At 41.1% G+C, this 18,926-nt stretch overlaps 1 pseudogene across 1 annotated transcript; it reads right to left on the reverse strand.

Moving 5' to 3' along the window:
* Nucleotides 1–1,005: 1,005 nt before the first annotated feature.
* LOC308608938 (zinc finger C4H2 domain-containing protein-like) lies at nt 1,006–7,332 on the reverse strand (annotated as a pseudogene). The gene is made up of 4 exons: nt 7,166–7,332; nt 5,411–5,582; nt 4,372–4,534; nt 1,006–1,733 (listed from the first exon to the last, which is right to left on the reverse strand). The product of its transcript is annotated as a zinc finger C4H2 domain-containing protein-like (transcript).
* Nucleotides 7,333–18,926: the final 11,594 nt, after the last annotated feature.

An 18,926-nucleotide genomic window follows, 5' to 3' on the forward strand; every position in this document is an offset into this window, starting at 1 on the left:
TGGAAAAGGGCAATAAGAATACTTAGCTTGAAAGGTTGTTCTGAAAATCAAATACAATCATCTATATAAAGCATCTTACATAGAGACTTGACACAGAGTAGTCACTGCATACATGGAAATTATTATAAAAATAGGGTAAATTATTATGCGGCGGTGTGCCTGGTTTTCTCACTTGTAGGGAGGAGTGAATAAGAGTAAAGAAGAGCTACCCAGAAGGGGAAAGGGCATTACATCTTTTCTGTTACCTGGTACTTGTAGGCACTGAGTCAGCATTTACTCCAATGAACAAATGTTTATTTAAAAGGATTTGTACAGACAGAACGCTCTTATTTTCAAAGAGCAGAGGAACCTTTAATATATTATGAACACACGGACAACTGTGGCAACTTAAAACTACAGCTAAGAAAGGAAGGAAAAATACCGCCCCCTCCCCAGCCAGGAGCTAACACTTTTTCAGTCAGCCAGCCCCCATCCCTGTCCCTTAAGTTTGAGAGTGACTTGACTAGAGATGTGGCTTTGGAGGAGGGAAGAGCTGTAGGGCTTGGGGAGCCTGGTGCCTTTTATTTTGAGAGGGAAATCCACCTGCACAATCCACAGGAAAAGGGGTGGCCAAAAGCTGACCTGAGCTGAGGCTGCCTTAGAGAAGAGAGACTGGAGTAGAAGTCCCACCTACCTGCATGTGTAAAGTGATTGGCATTCACTTGAATCTCAACCCACTACTCTGACCTCTAAGATATACCATTTGAGTAAGTACCAGAGTAATGGTTTTGGATAAAAGGCAACACAAATGTCAGCCTGGGGCCTCTCCAGCCTAAGGCAGCCCCGATAGCAGAGCCCTCAGACCAATGACCTAGGCAACGAGTTAGGCGGGACTTGTGGAGTGGGTCTGGCTCCCTGATTTCACTGTGGGGAACATCTGCTACTGATTTTCAAAAGCTAGGGTTTATTATGGGAGAAAAGCCCACAGATTTTAGGATCCCCAGACACATAGCCTGGTAGCTGAGAACTTTAGTGTATCTGGGAAACTGCCAGGTGGTGGGGTGGTGAGCTCAATAATAACAGCCAGGCCTCCCAAATGAATATGAAAAGGAGAGCTTGTCCAAGCTACCTCGGGCCTTGAGGATGAGATGAGGTTTCGGGTGGGGGAGATAAATGCACCAAGCCTATTGAAACGTCCAGCAAGAAGACTGTTGTCCCTTCAGAGCCTAAGGCAAAAGTACAGGGAGGGGGCACACTGGAGCCTTCACCTGAAACAAGATATGGGCCTCTCCAGGCCCTCAGACCTTAGGCCCCAGGCCTCAGGCACAAGAGACAGGGAATCACATCTGGGACTTCCACCTTTCCCTTAGCTCCAAACAAGGGCAGGGGTTGAAATGTGGGTGAGAGAGAAGGGATCTTCAGACACAACTGTCATTAGCACCTGAACCACATCTCTTCCTAAACCAGAAACTCCAAGAGCAAAAAGAAATAAAAGAAAAGTGAGAGAGGGGTTGTGCTTCCATCACATTAAATAGGAGACTTTGTAGAGGTGGGGAAGGGTTGTTTCACATGGAGACATCAATCACTCTGGCCAAGGGGAGGGGTTATGAGCAGCAGAGCTCTAAGTGTTCTCCTTCTTTTCATTCATCCTGCTTCCGTTTTGGCTTTTTGGGGTTCCTGGACCGACTCTTGGCTTTGCACAGAGGGCATATAGGTGCATTCCGGTGAATTTGTTGGTGACATGACAAGCAGGCCTGGTGGGGGGCACAAGACAAAGCAAGTTAGTGGTCAGATTCTTCTAGGCCATGGCTCATCTTTCCCAGGGACCCCCACAAGCAATTGCGATTTCCCAACAGGAAGGAGCAAGACCTAAGTAGTGAGTCCCAAGTAGCGAGATCTGTGCTGGATGTAAGGGATGCAAAGGATATAAGGGAGTGAAAGTCAAAGAGGGGTACTGAGGAAAAATATCCAAAATTTGGTAATAAGGCAAAATGTGAATTGCATATTCATTAAGCATTATACTGGAGCATGGTCTAACAGGCTCACTCAAGGATTATTTAATTCTCTAGGACAGGTATCAATAAACTTTTTCTGTAAAGGCCAAGATAGTAAATATTTTGGACTTTCTTTTCAGGTCATATGATTTTAGTTGCAACTACTCAGCTCTAACTGCCTTACATAAAAGAAGCTATAGACAATACATAAACAAGCAGAAATGTGTGTGGGCCAATAAAACTTTATTTACAAAAACGGGGAGCAGGTCACACTTGGCCTATGGGTTCTTGTTTGCTGACCCTTGTTCTAGGAGACTGTCTCTTTGTTTGACTATTTACTACTTATTTAAAAAAATTGAAGTATAGTTGATTTAAAATGTTGCGTTAGCTTCTGATATACAGCAAAATGATATAGATGATAGATAGATAGATAGATAGATAGATATTCTTTTCTGTTATGGTTTATTACAGGATATTGAATATAGTTCCCTGTGCTATACAGTAGGACACTGTTTTTTATCTATTTTATACACAGTAGTCTCTATCTGCTAGTCCCAAAAGCCTAATTTACCCCTGTCCCACCCCCTTTCGCCTTTGGTAACCATAAGTTTGTTTTCTATGTCTGTGAGTCTGGTTCTGTCTTGTAAATAAGTTCATTTGTATCATATTTTATATTTCACATATAAATGATATCATATGGTATTTGTCTTTCTCGGTCTGACTTACTTCACTTAGTATGATAATCTCTAGGTCCATCCATGTTGCTGCAAATGGCATTATTTCATTCTTTTATATGGCTGAGTAGTATTCCATTGTATATATGTACCACATCATCTTTATTCGTTCATCTGTCGATGGACATTTAGGTTGCTTCCATGTCTTGGCTATTGTAAATAGTACTGCTATGAACATTGGGGTGCATTTATCTTTTTGAATTAGAGTTTTCCCTGGATATATGCCTAGGAGTAGGATTGCAGGATCATATGGTAACTCAAATTTTAGTCTTTGAAGGAACTTCCATACTGTTCTCCATAGTGGCTGCACCGATTTACATTCCTACCAATGGTGTAGGAGGGTTCCCTTTTCTCCACACCCTCTCCAGCATTTGTTATTTGTAGAATTTTTAATGATGGCCATTCTGACCGGTGTGAGGTGATACCTCATTGTAGTTTTGATTAGCATTTCTCCAACAATTGGTGATGCTGAGCATCTGTTCATGTGCCTATTGGCCATCTGTATGTCTTCTTTGGAGAAATGTCTATTGAGGTCCTCTGCCCATTCTTTGATGGGATTATTTGTTTTTGTGTTATTGAGTTGTATGAGCTGTGTTTATATTTTGGGAATTAAGTCCTTGTTGGTCGCATCATTTGCAAATATTTCCTCCCATTCCGTAGGTTGGCTTTTCATTTTTGTTTATGGTTTCCTTTGCTGGGCAAAAGCTTATAAGTTTGAATAGGTCCCATTTGTTTACTTTTGCTTTTATTTCTATTGCCTTGGGAGACTGACCTAAGAAAACACTGGTACAATTTATGTCAGAGAATGTTTTGCCTGTGTTCTCTTCTAGGAGTTGTATGGTATCATGTCTTACATTTAAGTCTTGAAGCTGTTTTGAGCTTACTTCTGAGTATGGTGTGAAGGAGTGTTCTAACTTTATTGATTTACATGCATCTGTCCAGCTTTCCCAATACCACTTGCTGAAGAGACTGTCTTGTCTCCATTGTATATTCTTCACTCCTTTGTCGAAGATTAATTGAACATAGGTGAGTGGGTTTATTTCTGGGCTCTCTATTCTGTTCCACTGACTATAAATACTTTTCCATTAAATAGTATACTATTTGACTATTTACTATTGACCAGGTTCCAGATGCTGTGACTTAATGTTGATAAGGCACAAAAGGTTTTTGCCCAGTAGAGATGCAAATTATTTTTGTTACAAAGAAAAGGTAATCACAAAGATTGCAGTTTTATTTTCCTGTAGGACATTAACCAGTTCTGGATTTAACATTGCAAACTTATTTTGGCATTCCTTTCCTTTCTTGACTATATAATTATCTGTTCCTCTAATGCTTCTGGAACCAGCTTTGTAATGCTGCTGGCTCCCTCGTTAATGACACAGGTTCACTATATATTTGTCTGAGTCACGTTTCTAACGTTCTGAAAATTATACTTTAGCAGAGCCTGCCAATCTCCCTGCATTCTAACCTCTCTGAGAATATGAGGCAACAAGACCAGTGGCTCTACTACAGCACACATACACACCACCCCTTCCTCTGTGTCCCAAGCGAAGGCTGTTTTAGGGAGACCCCAAATAAGTAAGGCCAAAGCTCCAGACCCAACCTTCCATGGGGCTGCTTGAGGATACCTTGCTTCCTCCACCGTCCATACCCAGCTCACTCACCTTCATAGGTGGTGGCTGCTGCCTGAAGGTGGCTGTCTGCCGAGTGTCCTGCTTCCTAGCCACTTGGAGTTGCTGGGCGGCAGCGGCTGCGGCGGCCAAGGATTCAGGGATCGGGGGCTCCTGCGGCTCCGTCTGCCACTCTGCTTTCTGCTTCTCAAAGTAACTTTGGAGATGAGAGACATTAGCTGGATCATTCTGAAAGCAAGGAGAACCTTGCCCCTCTTAAGGACTCCATGCTACAGAACGAAGGGAGTTGGGCTGTGTGTGGCTCACTGTAGGTAGTTCCTGCACCCTCTCCAGCACAAGGCTCTTCTCCCTGGGTACCAGGTCCCCTGTGTGTTGGGAAGGGTACTCCTCCTGCTCCTTGGCTCTGAAAGGCCCAGAAAAATAAAAAAAAATCCCAAGGCTAGCCAAGTCCTCCAAGGGCATTTTTCTACCCTCCATCCCATGTTCCTTTGCAGTATTCCTATTAAGTGTCCTCAGGCCTCTGCTGGCATACCTCTAGGAATAAGAAGCTCACCACTTCCACAGGCAGCCTGCTCTACCTTAAGGAAGTATGTTCCCTTGTATTCCGTCTGTTGAACTGAGCTCTGTATCTCTTTAAAGTAAGCTTAGTTCTTAACTCTGGGTCTTAAGATACAGTTCCAGGCTAGCCCCTGGAGGCCATGAAAGCTCGCCCTTCTGTGTTTACAAGGTTTCTGGACACCCTTTCTAGACCTTGACTTGGGAGGTGACCTCTTAAGAGTCACAGACGCATACACACACAAAGAGTCATAGACATAGTCTTGTATTGTCAAAATTGCACAAGGAACTTTAAAAGCCAGCTAGTAATTCTAGTCTAATCATCTAACAGCCCAACACAGAGACTTACCCAAGGTCATGCAATGAGTCGGTCGCTGACAGGCCTGGGTCTAGGACTGGGTACCCTGACTTTCAGACCAGGCTTTATGTGTGTATATATACGTGTGTGTATATATACACGTGTGTGTGTGTGTGTGTGTGTGGTGTATGTTGCAGGGACAGAAGGCAGGCAGCTTACTCCAAGGAGAGCTTCTCCTCCTCTTCACATAGGTCAGGGAGCCTCTGCAGGCCCAGAGTCATGCGCAGGGCATCCACATGTTCCTTCAGCGGCTTATACTCATCATGTAGCCGCCAGGTCGACTCTAGCAGCTTGTTTAGGTCATTCTCAGACTGTTTGATGTGTTTTCCATCTGGAACACAGAGTGAGGCAAGCACAGGGAAGAGACTCCAAGATTCTCAGCGAGGCTGTACAGCTGAGTGGATAATAGCACAGGCTCCAGAGCCAAACCAATCTGTGATCAATTCCTCAACCTACTATGTATTCTATGTGACTCTTGTCAAGCCTCAGTTTTTTCATCTGTATAATGGTGGTAACAATCATACCTACCTCATATAATCTTGGTGAAAATTCAACGATTGAATTCATATAAACGCTCAGTACAGGGGCTAACACAGAGTAAAGGCTCAATTAGTGGTAGTTATTATTCAAATATAACATCTTAGAGCTGGAATGGCCCTTAGAGCTCATGTAGTGCAACCCACCACCATTTTACAGATCAGAGAATTGAGACTCAGAGAGAATAATTAACTTCCTCAGAGAAATGCTCCCTAGGAGCCAAGTCTACATAAATACTCAGGGCTTCCGCCTCCCAGGCCGGTGGCTTTTCTCCTAAATCAGTGGTTCCCAAAATGCAGTTACCAGATCAGCAGCATCAGCATCAACTGGGAACTCATTAGGAATGTAAATTCTCAGGTACCACCCCAGATATAAGCAATCAGAAATTCTGGGTTGAAGTCCAACAATCTGTGTTTTAACAGGCCCTCTAAGTGACTCATGAGGCATGTTCAAGTTGGAGATCCACTGGCCCAGATTTTCAGCCCCTCTGTGACTAATACCTTGTTTATTTCTCTATCCTTAGTTAGCTGGCAGCAGAAGTGCCAACTCCTCATGAGACCCTGATATCCTGTGATCTTGTGACACAGAAAATCCCAGGTAACTACTGTCCAAATTGCATTCATATTTCCTTTAAGGCCCTAGGCTTGGCAATATCAGGAAGTAGATATTGCCACAGAAATGAGTTTCCCAAGAATAGAAACTTAGCTCCTTCCAATGTGATTTTAAAAAAAATCTCATTATCATAGGCTCTAAGGGTTGGAAAGGGCCTTACAGGTCAGCACCTCCAACCTCCCTCTTGGTGAAGGAATCACCAATACTGCAGCCCAGACAGGTGATCATTCAGACTCTGCTTTAATAACTCTAAAAAGTGGGGGACTTATCACCATAGCAGGCAGTTCATTCCCCACATTCCAAGAGAGACTGTAATGAGGGAGTCCCAGTTGGGTAGGCTGGCAGAGATGGTTTGTTTGGCTTAGTTGGAAGCTTTGGAGCCCTAAATGTAAGTTAGATCCCCAAGGCATTCTGCCTCCTCTGCTTTTCCCCAAGGCTAGCTCTCAACTCCTAGACTCCCAGAATGAGAGCACATCAGTGCTGAATGAGACCTCAGAGGTGACTGAATCCCTCTCATGGTACAGAAAAGGAAAATGAGGCCCCGAGAGAAGAAGGAACTTGTCCAGTGATATACAGCCTATCAGTGAAAGAACCAGGGCTGGATCTCAGAACTCCTGGATTCTTCCATTTCAACATAGCCTGATGCCTACTCCCCCAAGTTGGCCACAGCCACATCTCAAGGAGAGTCCACAGCACTCACTACTGCCTATTCCTCCTCAAAGGGCCCAGAAATAGGCTTCAGGCAGCCAGCCAAATACCACATACCACATTGATATCAGCGTGGATCAGTCGGAGTTCCTCCATGTGGGCCATCTTCTCCTGTAGCAGGGGGTCCATCTCCTGCTTGTATTCCTTCAGTCCCTCTCCTCTGATTCAAGGGCCTCAAACTCAGCCTTCAAACGGGTCTTGATCTTTTCCATCTGCAGGGTCTTGTTCCTGCCATTCCCCCAAAGGAGGAAACAGACCAGCAGGAGAAGGCAGGAAAAGGGAAATGGAGTACAGAGTTAGAGAAATGGAGTACAGAGTTAGTCCCTGAGCCAGGGCTAACTGGTTAAGCCATCTTTCTAAGCTTCCCTCTCTTCAGGCAGAGGCAGCCTGGAGACATCCCCACAAAGGCAGGAGATTCTTTCTTCTAAGGTAAAAGCTCAGTGGGTCCCGAACGGGGATGATTTTGTTCCTTGATGGAGCATTTGCAAACGTGGGGCAGGTTTTAGCTGTTAGATTGATTCAAGGGAGAGCACTACTGGCATTTAGTGGATATGGGCCAGAAATGCTAAACAGCCTCTCAATGCACAGGAAAGTCCCACATCACAAATAACTCCCACCCAAGATGCCAACCATGACCTCTTGAGAAATTCTAGAGCAGCACTATCCAATAAACTTTCTACAATGATGGAAATTTTCTGTATCTATGCTTTCTAATACAGTAGCCACTAGGCACATGAAGCTACTGAACATTCAAAATGTGGCTAGTGCAACCGAGGAGCTGAATTTTGAATTTTATTTAATTTTAATCAATTGATTAAAATTAAGTTTAAACAGCCACATGGGGATAATGACTCTCATATTGGACTGCACAGCTCTATAAGGTCCCCTCATCAGTTCCAGAAGAGGCAGGAGACAGGAAGATCTGCAGCTCATTTCTTTTCCTAGAAAACATAAAACCTATTTCTGGTTGTTAAATCCCAATTGCATACCCTCTGGCTCAGTAATCCTACACCTAGCAATTTATTCTAAGGAAATAAGTCAGGGAAGCAAAATGTTAATACACAGGGATATGCTTTCTGGTCTATGGGCAAAATTGGAATATTTGGCAACCACTAAAAGGAATCATTATGAAGACTTGTGACATGGAAAATGTTGAAGATACTCCATGAAAAAGGTATATACACTAGGATTGCAATTTCAAAATACACATGCATGTGACTAAACAAAAGGAATTGGCAAGAGTACAGTTTCAAGGACCTTTGAGACCACTGAAGCCTGCCTAAGTGAAAGAGCCACTAAACTTTGGAAGGAAGCCCCTCCAGGGCAGACTGTTGCCCTCCCACTTACTCTCTACTATCTAGTTCTCAGGTTCTGTCTAGCCATCATCCATTACTCAGATTAGGCAGCTCCTTTATTCTGCCTCAGTAGCTGGCTTTCTCCTCTGCCCCAACCCATCCCATGGTTACTCTTGCTCCACACCCTGGCCTCTGGCCTCTGACCACAGCCTGCTTCTGTGTTCATTCTCTCTCCTTTCTTCAGCATTGCCTGTGGCTCCTGCCTCAAGAGGTGGCCCTCAATGGCACAGAGCCACAGAAAGAATTATGTTAGGTGGGTAGGATGAGAGGCGAAATTTTTCTTTCAATATTCAAAAATCTCTTTTCAAGTTATTAAATTGCTTTTACCTTAGAAAAGGTTAAAAGGATGGGTGTTATTTTCCCATCTGTAAAGAAGGAAATTGGGAGTTCAGGATGGTAAGTTGCAGTAAATGGGATGTTGGGATTTGAACCCAGGGCTCTCTAACACCACCCACTACTACACACTGCCTGACTGGGGTTACCCAGACTAAGGGGCATAAACATACTGAGGGTTCTCGGTATACCTGTTTGACTGCCTTGAAGAGGGATGATAGTGATTTCTACTGGTCAGTTAATCCACTACTTAGAGCCCCCTCCCATCTAGACTTCTATTCTCTTCCTCTAGATTGCATACAGAGCAGTCTAAACTTCACCTATCCCTTCACCTATCCTTTACAGATGGGAAAACTGAGGTTCAGAGTGATATAGTGTCTCACCCTGATTCATACAGCCATTTTGTGGCAGTGCTAGGCCTAGAACCCATTTCTGCAGGCAGAGCCATAATTTGAAAGGAACATGGGCTTTAGATTCAGACATGGGTATAATTCCTGGTTCTGCCCCTGACTAGCTATTTGCCCTCTGACAATAAGAGTAACAACTATATTTAGAGTTTAATTATATTCATTGAGCACCGATTATGCACCAATTATAGAAGGCTTAAAGATACATTCATTCAACAAATACTTATGGAACATTTTTCATGTGCCAGCCACTGTACTAGGTGCTAGAGATAGAGCAGAGAACAGGACAGCCTGTGGACAGGAATCTTCATCTAATGAGGAAAATAGACCCTGAACACATGTAAAACTAAATGATAAGTAATATGGATGAAATGCAGAATGCAATGGAAGGACACACCAAAGGGTTCTATCATAGTCTGAGGGACACTGTAGTCAAGGGGGCTGTCACAGGAAGCTCCCCTGAGAAACTAAGAGTGTGACATCTAAGCTAAGACCTGGAGAATGGGTCGGAGGTAGATGGTGTGTAGCAGGTAGACATAGAGGAGAGCAGTCCAGGCAGAGAGAATACTATTTGCAATGGCCCTAGAACAGAAAAGAATATGGCACATTAGAGGAAGGGAAAAAAGGTCAGTGTGGCTGGAACACCTACTGCAAAAGAGGTGTGTGTGTGTGTATGTGTGTGTGTGGTGGGGGATGTCTGAGATAAAACTAGGGAAGTTGCCAGAACACAGCCTGGATATTAAGATGAGGAGCGAGTACTTTTATCTTCAGGAGAAGGGGGAATCATTGTAGAACTTTAAGCAGCAGGAGAGTGACAATCTGATTATCTCTTTTCACTTCTCTCAGCCCTCATCTCCTCATCAGTAACACAGGAATAATAATAGCACTTACCTTACAGGTTCTTTGCTGAGGGCTAAATGAGCTAAGACATGTAAAGTCCCCAAGCAGAGTATGTGGCACGTGGTGAGCAGTCAACAAATGATAGTACCTATCCCTCCCCACACTGCCCAACTCTTCTGCTATGGTTATCTCCTTTACCACAGTGGTTTAAATTTTGTTATAAAGAGCCTAAAATGGGTAGGATGTGTGTATAATGTGTGTGTGTGTGTGCGCACACATGCATGTGTGCACATGTACTAGCATGAGTAGCAAGGTATATTACCACTTATGAAGACTATAATAATAATCACTAACATAAGTTTGATGGTACCACTGTTACCTCTCAGCAGTGGTTTACCAAGGGCCAGGCCGTGAGAGCAGTCCACCCCAGCTGTGGAAAATAAAGAGGTGCATTGTGTGCAGAGAGAATTAAGAAAATAATAATAGAACCAACTAAAGTTGGTCTGCTTTTTATTATCACCATGCACTGCCAATTCTAAACAATGTCCACTGAAGGACATCTGGGCTGATTCCAGTTTTTGGCAATTATGAATAAAGCTGCTATGAATATCCAACTATGAGTTTTAGTGTGACCATAAGTTTTCATTCCTCTAGGATAAATGACCAAGACTGCAATTGCTGGTTTGTATGGTAATTGCATCTTAGTTTTTTGAGAAATTGCCAAACTGTTTCCCAGAGCGGCTGTACCATTTCACATGCCCACCAACAAGGTATGAGTAATCTAGTTCCTCTATGTGTCCAGCCATTTTGCTTGAACTATTTTAAAAGGTATATGGTGATACCTCAAAGTCATCTTAATTTGCATTTCCCTAGTGGCTAGTGATACTGAACATCTTCTCATGTACTTATTTGCCATCTGTCTGTCCTTTTCCAAAAAAATGTCTGTGCATGTCTTTGGCCCATTGGACTGTTTGTTTTCTCAGGATTGAGTTTTGTGAATTCTTTATGTGTCCTAGATATGAGTGCTTTGTCAGATATGAGGTATGCAAATATTTTCTCCCATTTATTAGCTTGTCTTTTCATCCTGTTAACCAGGTCCTTAGCAGAACATTTAAAAATTTTTTGATGAAGTCCAATATATATATATATATATATATATATATATATATATAATGGATAATGCTCTGGTGTCATGTCTAAGAGTCTTCACTAAGCTCTAGGGTCTGCAAATTTTTCTCCTGCGTTATCTTCAGAAAGTTTTATAGTTACATTTGTGTCTACAATCCACTCTGAGTTAACTTTGGTACAAAATTTGAGGTTTAGATTGAGATTCTTTTTGTTTGTTTGTTTCTTTTTGCTTATGGATATGCAATTGTTTCAGTACCATTTGTTATAAAGACTGTCCTTCCTTTGTTGGATTACTTTTGCACCTCTGTCAAAAATCAGTTGGACATACTTGTGTGGGTCAACTTCTGGATTCTCAATTTTGTTCCAATTACCTATGTGTCTGTCCCTTTGTCAGTATCACACAATCTTAATCACTGTAGCTATATAATAAGTTTTGAAATCAGGAAGAGCGATTTCTCCCATTTATTTTTATATCTCAAAATTATTTTTGCCATTCTAGTTCTTTTACCTTGCCATATAAATTTTAGAATAATTTTGTCTATATCTACCAAAAATCTTTCTGGCATTTTGATGGGAATTTTATTAAATTTGTACATCAATTTCGGAGGATTGGCATCTTTACTATATTGACTCATCTTCCAAAACCTGGATATAGTGTCTCTCTCTATTTAGATCTCCTTTCATTTGTCTTATTAGCATTTTGTAGTTTTCAGCATAAAAGTCCTATACATCTTTTGTTAAATCTTTGTTACACTTAGGTATTTCATGTTTCTGAGTGCTTGTGTTTTCATGTTTTGTAATTGTAGTTTCCACGTGCATATTGCCATTTTTTTTAATGTTGATCTTACATTCTGCAATCTTGCTGACTCACGTATTAGATGTAGGAGTTTTTTTTTGTTTTTTTGTTTTGTTTTTGACTTATCAGGATTTCCTACATAGACAAATCATGTTATCTGCAAACAAAAACAGTTTTATTTCCTCCTTTCCATCTTGTACGTCTTTTATTTACTTTCTTGCCTAATTGTCCTGCCTAAAACCTCTAGTGCTATATGGACTAGCAGTGCTGAGAGTGGACATCCTTGCCTTGCTCATGATCTACGTAGGACAGCATTCATTCTTTGACAAGTAAGTGTATTGTTAGCTAGCTGAAGTGTATTTGTAGATGTACTTCATCAAGTTGAGAAAGTCCCCCCACCCCCATTCCTAGTTTTTTAAAGAGATTTTATCATAAATATGTGCGGACTTTTGTCAAGTGCTTTACCTGTATTAATTGACATAATCATGCAATTTCTCTTCTTTAGCCTTTTGATATGATAAATAACATTGTTTGATTTTTGAATAACAAACTAACCTTGCATCTCTGGAATAAACCCCTCTTGGTCATGGTGTCAATTTTTTTAATATATTGTTGAATTCTATTTGCTAATAATTTGATAATGATTTTTACATCTATAATCATGAAGGATATTAATTTATAACTTTCTTGTATTGTCTTTGCCTGAAATTGTTTCAGGGTATTAAGGGCTTCATAAAATAAATGGAGATGTGTTCTTTCCACTTCTGCTTTTTGGAGAGACTGTTAAGAAATGGGGTTAATTCTCTTTAACCATTTGGTAGAATTATCCAGTTAAACCAAATGGGCATGGAGATTCTGGTGTTGGGGGTTGTTACTTTACAAATTTAGTTTTCTAAATAGTTTCAGGGTTATTCAAATTATCTATTTTATATCGGGTGAGTTGTGGTAATGTTTTTTGAGACTCGGTCCATTTCATGTAACTTGTTTAATTTACACGAGTAGAAGTGTTTATATTATTCCTTTGCTATTCTTTTGAAGTCTGTGGGGTTGGTAGTGACATTTTCTGTTTCATTCCTGATGTCTGTAATTTGTGTCTTCTCTCTTTTGTCTTTGTTAGTGTTGCTAGAGGTTTTTCAATTTTATATACTTTTTCAAATATTCAGCTTTCTGTTTCATTGATTTCTCTACATTTCTTTCTGTTTTTAATCATCAATATCTGCTCTTATCTGTATTATTTCCTGTTTTCTGCTTGCTTCGGTTTTATTTTGCTCTTCTTTTCTAGTTTCTTGAGGTAGGAGTATAGATTATTAATTAGAGGCATTTCCTATGTTCTAAAGTAGGCATGGATGCTAAAAATTTCCCTCTCACCACTGCTTTTGCATCATCCCATTTTGATATGTTCATTTTTCATTTTGATATGTTTCATTTTCATTTTCACTCAGTTCAATGTATTTTTTATTTCCCTTGAGACTTCATCTTTGAAACATGCATTATTTTAGTTCTTTTTTTATTATTATCCCTTTTCCTGGTATTTTTTCTGACTTCTTAATTTCTAGTTTGACTTTATTAATGTCAGAGAACACACTGTATTTCCTGTCTTTTAAATTTGTTAAGAATTTTTTTTTTGTATCACAGAATATGGTCTATCTATATTGGTATATGTACCATGGACACTTGAAAAGTATGTGTATCCTGTTGTTGGGTGGAATGTTCTATAAATGTTAATTAGATCCTGTCATTGATGGTGTTGTGGAGCTCTATACTCTTGCTGATTTTCTGTCTAGTTCCATCAAATGATAGACGTATGTTAAGACCCCAGCTATAATTGTGGCTTTGTCTATTTCTTCCTTTGGTTCTGTCAGATTTGGCTCTCATATTTTACAGTTCTGTTGTTGGTGTATACCCATTTAGGACTGCTAGGTCTTCTTGACAGACTGACACTTTTGTCATTATCTAATGTACCTCTCTGTACCTAGTAATTTTCTTTGCTCTGAAGTCTACTTTATCTGATATTAATATATCCATTCCTGCTTTCCTTGGATTAATGTTTCCATGGTATATCTTCTTTCATTCTTTCAACATACCTATATCTTTATATTTGAAGTGAGATTTTGTAGACAGCACAAAGATGGGTCATATTTTCTAATCTTCTTGGCTGATCAGTATTCGAATTGCAGTATTAAGGCCATTTATATCTGGTGTACTTATTGATAAGTTAGGACTTAAGTGTATCATTTAATTTTTGTTTACTATTTGATCTCTCTCTTATTCAACTCTCAGTTTTCTTTTTGCTGCCTTCCTATCTTTAATTGAATGTGTTTTGGGATTACATTTTACCTATATTGTTTTTAAGTGTGTCTCTTTCTATAGTTTTTTCAGTGGTTGCTCTAGGTATTATATTTCATAATTTATCATAGTCTTCCGTGTCATCTTCTTATTAGGGTGAGTGAAGAGTAGAAACATTACCTCCCTTTATGCCCCCTTTGCCCTCCATCATTTATAATATAACTATCTGAAATATTTCTCCTACATAAGAGTTATGTTTGTAGAGAACCATATTACTGCTTCCACCATCAGAAATGATTTAGAAAACTAAACAGGAGAAGGAAAATGTACTGTATTTTAATTATACTTTTACTCTTTCTCTTGGTTTTTCTTCCTTCCTGATATTCCATGTTGTCTTCTTTTAGGAAAGATTCCTTTAGCTATTATTATTTTAGGGTAGACCTGCTAGTGACAGATTCTCTTAGTTTTCTTCATCTGAGAATGTCTTAATTTATTCCTCATTCTTGATGGATTTTTTTGCTACATGTAGTACTTGCAGTTGATAGTTCTCTTCTTTCAAGACTTGAAAAATCTTGTGCCACTTCTTTCCGGCCTGTATTTTTTTTTTTTTTTTTGCGGTATGCGGGACTCTCACTGTTGTGGCCTCTCCCATTGCAGAGCACAGGCTCCAGACGCGCAGGCTCAGTGTCCATGACTCACGGGCCTAGCTGCTCTGCGGCATTTGGGATCTTCCCGGACCGGGGCACGAACCCGTGTCCCCTGCATCGGCAGGCGGACTCTCAACCACTGCGCCACCAGGGAAGCCCTGGCCTGTATATTTTCTGCTGAGAAATTCACTGTCATTCAAACTATTTTCTCCTATAGGTAAGGTGTAATTTCTCTTTGACTAGTTTAAGGCATTCTTTGTCCCTAATTTTCAGACACTGACCATTATGTGTCTTGGTGTGGATTTCTATGAGTCTATCCTCTTTGAATCGGTTGGTGTATATCTCTTGACAAATCTGGGGAATCTTCAGCCATTATTTCAAATATTTTTTTTAATTTCACCCTCATTTTTCTCTGTAGACAAGGCCTCTCAGTTGTGTAATTCCTCCTCCTTCCTTCCTTATGCCTTCCTATCCTTTTATCCCCATTTCCTACACCATTTACACCCCACATAGGCAACCATTCAAAACTCCTTAATGCCTATTTATTGGGTTGCATGTGTGCTTCTAAAGGGTAAATTATTGATGTATATTAAGGAGAGAAAAGGAGAGGTGGAAGGAGAGGGAGAGGGAAAGAGAGTGTGTGTGTGTGAGAGAGAGAGAGATCTAGAGAGTGTGTGTGTTATGGACTGAATCATGTCCCTCCAAAATTCATATGTTGAATCCCTAATCCCCAATGTGAGTGTGTTTAGAGGGTGGCCTTTAGAGAGGTAATTAAGGTTAAATGAGGTCATAAATGTGGGGCCCTAATCCAATTGGACTGGTGCTCTTTGAAGAAGAAGAAGAAGACACACCAGAGGTTGCCTTCTCTCTGTCTCTAATGCACAGAGGAAAGGCCATGTGAAGACATAGCAAGAAGGCAGCTGACTATAAGCCGGGAAGAGAGGCCTCACAGGAAGGCAAATTTTCTTGCACTTTGACCATGGACTTCTAGCCTCCAGAACTGTGAGAAAAAAAATGTCTGTTGTTTAAGCATCTCAGTCTGTGGTATTTTGTTGTGGAAGACTGAGCAGATTAACACAGATTTTGGTACCATGAAGTGGGGTACTACTTTAATAAAAACCTAAAAATGTGGAAGTGAATTTGGAACTAGATGAGGAGTAGAGGCTGGGAGAGGTTTCAGGAGCATGCTAGAAAAATCCTATATTGCATTGAAGTGACTGTTGGTAGAAATGGACATTAACGATGCTTCTAGTGAGGTCTCAAAGACAAAACAGCAACATGTCATTAGAAACTGGAGAAAAGGTGATCCTTATTATAAAGTGGCAAAGAATTTGGCTGAATTTTGTTCTAGTGTTCTGTGCAAGGTAGAGCCCATGAGCAATGAAATTAAATATTTAGCTGAGGAGATTTTTAATCAAAGTGTTGAATGTGAAGCTCAGCTGCTTATAGTAAAATGCAAGAGGAGAGAGAGAAATCAAAAGAATCATTAATCAAGATGAACCAGAACTTGAAGATTTGAAAAATTCTCGTTCTATCCATATTGCAAAAAATATAAAGCATCTTATGGAAAGAACACCAAGGATGTGGCTAGAAAACCACTCCTTGAGGAGATTACTCATGATTTTAATTAGGTATCTCAGCAGAAGTCAGGAACAGAGATGGGATTATACAAGCACAGACACTGTCAGTATGAACCAAGGGGAGCAGAGAGAGGATGAAATAAAGGAAAGATTTTGGAATCTACAAGGCAGGACAATAGAGTTACTTAGCTGCAAACATGCTTCATCCTTCAAGTAAAGGAAAGAATGACACCAAAGGTGATTAAGAGATCATCAGGGCTGCCATTCCCACCACTGGGTCTAGACCTAATGGGCCCTGGGGGCAAGGCTGTTACCTCCTCAGTTTCAGTAGGACAAGCTTCCTCTGACTAGTGCCTCAGGAGAAAGGCAACAGCAAAGGGCTGTGAGGGTGGGGGTGATACTGCCCAAAGAATCCAGCCAAAGATTATTCTCCAGCCTGAAAAATCTAACGAAATTTGCCTTGCTAAGTTTTGCACTTTCTCGGGATCTATCATCCCTCTCTTCTTTCTGATTTCTCCCTTTTCAAAAGGGAATGTCTATCCTATGCTTGTCCTACTACTCTACTTGGGAAGCAAATCATTTGTCTGGTTTCACAGCTGGAGAGGAATTTTGCCCTTTAGATGAATCATACTTCAAGCCTCATCCAAACCTAAATTAGGTGATATTTAGATGAGACTTTTGACTGGACATAGGTTCTGCAGTGCATTAAGATATTTGGGGCTGTTAGGAAGGGATGAATGAATTTTGCATGTGAGAAAGACATGCATTTGGTGGGAAGCATAGGGAGGAATGTTATGGAATGCACTGAGTCCCCTAATATACATATGTTAAAGCCTTAACCGCCATAGTACTTCCAAGTACTTTGAGGGAACTTTCAGGGAGGTATAAAGTTAATCTCCAAAATATTTGGAGAGAGAATTTTAGGGAGGTGTAAGTTTAAAGGAGGTCATCACAGTAGAGCCTTAATCTGGTTGTATTGACGTCCTTATAAGTAGAGGAAGGGATGCATGAGCTCTTTCTTTCTCCACATAAGACCAGAGGAATGACCAAATGAGTACACGGGGAGGAAGCAGTCATCTACAAGACAGGAAGAGAGCCCTTAGCAGAAATAAAAATTTTTGGTATCTATATCATGAATCTCTAGCCTCCAGAATTGTGAGAAAATAAATGTCTGCTATTTAAACCACCCAGAATGTGTTATTGCTTTGTTGCAGAATAAGCTGACTAATATGCACGTGCCTGGGTACAGGCATGCATGCACACACACAGACACACACACACACACACACATGCACACACACGGTATAGACTAATGATAACATATATTTTTCACATGGCACTCTGATGTTAAGATCCAGGATTCCTTGCTTCAAAGTGTGGTCATCCACCACATTTTACCTGTCCACCTTTCCAAGGATAAACTCTCACTTTGCTTCTATCTCCCCCCTCCACAAACAATACTTTGATGAATATTCTTGTACCTGTCTGAGTAAATTTAGGGGGCTATATCCCAGGAGTGGGAAATCTGGTGCACAGGTAACGTGTATTCTTATATCATGTAAGTAGTGCCAACTCGCTGTGCAAGATGGCTACACCAGTTCACACTCCTACCACTAGTGCATGAGGGCACCTGTTATCTGTGCTTGTACTCAGAAAGGAGGAGCAATGGGTAAGCTTAGGGGATGCCTCCACTGGAGACCTGTAACAGAATGCACCCTGAGCTGGTCTCATTTCTCTCTTAAACAACTTCTGCCTGACTCACCTAGCAGCTCTATCTTACCACTATCAAGATCTGATTAAGAGCTTTGCCTAGTTATTGCTGCTCTGTCCACCCCATGCCCCATCCCTGATCTCTGGGGGTTAAATAGAATTTTATCTGGAGGTCTCTGTATGTATTTGGGCATTTTCAGTGAAGCCAAAGCCTTGGCACAGACAGCAGCCAAGTGATTCACATACAGCCATTGGAACTCACAGACCAATGTAGGTAGGACCTGAGCACATGTGACTCTCCAGGCTGGGAGGGACCTTCGAAGGCATCTATTGTCCCTTTGCCAACCACTGCTTAAGTGCTTTCTATAATATCGCTTCCAAGTGTTCAATTAGGCCTTCCTTGAACAACTTAGTCACAGAGCTCTCACTGTTTCTCTAGAAAATCCATTCCTTCTATAGGCAACTCCAACAATTTGAAAACCCTAGGGTCACACAGACCACAGGTCAGATGTTCCTCGTCCCCCCACCCCACCATACTCAGTCTCTCCCACCTCTCCATAATAATAGAACCTCTGATTTTCATCTGGGCATGTGACACCTGGACTAAGGGCTGTGTTTCCCTCTCTCCTTTGCAGCTGTTTGTGGCCATGTGACAATGTTCTGGCCAATGGGATGAAAACACATGTGATATGTGCAACGTCTAGGCTGTGACCCTAAAGGGAAGGAGTGTGCCATT

Source organism: Mesoplodon bidens (genome assembly GCF_964165515.1).
Source record: "Mesoplodon bidens genome assembly, chromosome: X".
Classification (NCBI taxonomy): domain Eukaryota; kingdom Metazoa; phylum Chordata; class Mammalia; order Artiodactyla; family Ziphiidae; genus Mesoplodon; species Mesoplodon bidens.